Below are 2,483 nucleotides of genomic sequence, written 5' to 3' on the forward strand. Positions count from 1 at the left end.
GGCAGGGGCTGCCGCGGCAAGACAGGCACCGGCAGACCGAGAAAGGCGGCAGCAGAGAGGCCAGAGAGATACGAGGCGAGAGAGAGACAGAGGGAGGGAAGATAAGAGTGCCGCCTACCGTCCCAGGGGTCTTCCGCAGTCTTGGCCACTGCCCTCGCGGCGGCCGCGGCCTCCTCTCCCGCCGCCGCCGCCGCCGCCGCTCGTCGTTGTTGTTGTTTGAGAGGAGCGCGGTTTGCAGCTGCAGTGTCGGGCAGGGTGGAGAAGAGGGGAAAGAGGGAGGGAAGGGCGGGGGGAAGCAGGAAGGGAAATCGGCGGGCGGACGGTGGAGGCGTCAGGCGCTGGGGGGAAAGGGCAGAGGAGGAGGGGGCACGGGGAGGAAAAGAGGTGACTTGGGGGCTAAAGGCGGCGATGCAGAATGCGGAGAGAAGGAGGAGGAGGAGCACGAAGGTGCTGGCCCTTCCTGTGCGGTCTCTTAGGCGCTGGCGGTTTCTCCTGAGGACGTGGGATGGGAAAGAGGGTGAAGGCGAGGGCGGGGGCCTGGGCCTTTCAGGCGGGAAGAGGAGCGGCATGGAGCTTAAGAATCCGAGGCAAAGATAGGAGATGTATTGTCTCAATGAAAACTGTCTGAAAAAAGCTCTTTTAGGGCTTAGCACATGTCGTTCCAGCCCCTTCTTGCACCCGCCAGATGTCCTGCGATCGTGGTCGTGTCGGGCGCCTGTCTGACCGAAAAGGGGTTGATTTCGTGTTAGAGGAAGAGAAAAGGGTGAGTAGTTACTAAGATTCAGCTCAGCACAGCACACGGGCGCTACAAATAGTCGAAAGAGCACTTGATGATGAAGCGGCCGCACGTGGGACATGCTACATGTGCGATTGAAGCAAGCCAGCAGCCAGCATGCTGCAATAATTCCAACCACGGGCTTCGACACCAGCATGAATGCAAAAATAGAGCGGACAGTGGTCATTGTGGTGAAAGCACATGCATACGTCCACCATCCTATTCAGTTGCGTAGCGTCCCGATCTGAGAACTTTTCGTCTCCTTCGCATCGCTGCTGTTGCTGCTCATGTGGCAGGGGAGGTGATAGCACGCGTGGGAATAACTCGATCCCAGCAGCATTCATTTATAGCCACACGCCTTCCTTCTTCGTTCGCCTCCACCTCCGTACCAAAACCCTCCCACCATCATCGCCACGAGGTGCCGCCGTGCCCCTCCCGCCCTCTTCCACACGCAAAGGCACGCGTCGTGCTGGCTGACCCGTCCTCTCGCTAGAAGCTGGGATCTGCAGGATTGGGTGTGCTGGCGGGGGCTCAGGTCGCTGAGAGATATCTCACCAGACGGCATGACCGGATACGCCAGGGACTGGGCTACCGGGGGCGTACACAAGTTGAGCTGGTGTACAAAGACAGCGTCCACAACTGCAGCATTACGGTTTCAGAAAGCCTCGGTTTGTTGATTTCCTGGCCTAAAAAGTCCTTTTGGGACGACGGTGCGTCATCCTGATCATCACTAGTACGTGGCGCTCGACGGGGTTGTATCGCAAAGTGAAAAAAAGCCCGTTTCGAGCCTTCGAAACTGCTCACGAGCAGTCTCCCTTAACAGACGTGTTATCGGAGAGCGGAATTCATTACGTCGTTACACGGGAAGAGACAAGAGACCTTCACCCTACAATGGATCGGTACAACACGTCAAAGCTGGAATTTTAGGAGTACGGAGCGCCACCACCCCACCATTCAGGCATTTTTTTCCTTCAAGTGCATCTCCTCCACTTGTTTCCTCTTTCTTAACGCCATTTCTTTCCTTTGTTTGCACGTTTACTTACGCATTGTGCTGGACGACTCCCTCTGGGTCTGGGAGATCAACTTTTAAGAATTTGTACGACATGGTGTTTAGGTTCCGAATGGAACCTCAGAGCGTTCTGTTCACCAGAGGATTCCGAGTCTGAATCACTTGTTCGGCGGCACATTTACTGCTACTTCCTTGTCTCGCAGGCAACCATCTATGGTCCACCCGTGATTCTCTTCGTCAGCATTATTTGTCGGGCGCCTGTTTGAAATCTGGTCCCGTTACGATCTCGACAGTACATGTGCAACTTCGTGCTATCTTCAAAATCGAACCAGCCGTTCTGCTCGGAAAAAGCGTGATGATAAATTAATCGCATGGAGTGCGAAGTATGAACATTTTACAGGCGTATGTATTGTAATATAGCCAAGACGCCCCTTTCTCCATGTGTCCTTCCTCCCTCCCTTCGGGTGTCTTTTTTATCCCTACTGACCTGCCTCCTAACCTCCCCACTTCCATCCTGTGACTCATCGCCTCATTTTCCGACTTTCTTGCTCCACATACTACACTATACCACGCAGATACATGCCCACGCTTGCTGCTACTCGCGACGACGATGGTCGCAGCCCAAAATGCGAGCCCGAAGGTGTCCATGATAGAGAGCTTCAGGCTTTCGACGCGCTGGAGGAGGATCGGGAAGAGAGC

The 2,483-nt window shown here is 55.2% G+C and overlaps 1 annotated feature.

Moving 5' to 3' along the window:
- Positions 1 to 2,080: 2,080 nt before the first annotated feature.
- Positions 2,081 to 2,140: a sequence feature (Short protein (NGA_0516600, EKU20487.1) was converted to a misc_feature.).
- The last annotated feature ends 343 nt before the right edge of the window (positions 2,141 to 2,483 follow it).

The sequence above is a fragment of the Nannochloropsis gaditana genome, assembly GCF_000240725.1.
Source record: "Nannochloropsis gaditana CCMP526 unplaced genomic scaffold scaffold091, whole genome shotgun sequence".
NCBI lineage: Eukaryota > Eustigmatophyceae > Eustigmatales > Monodopsidaceae > Microchloropsis > Microchloropsis gaditana.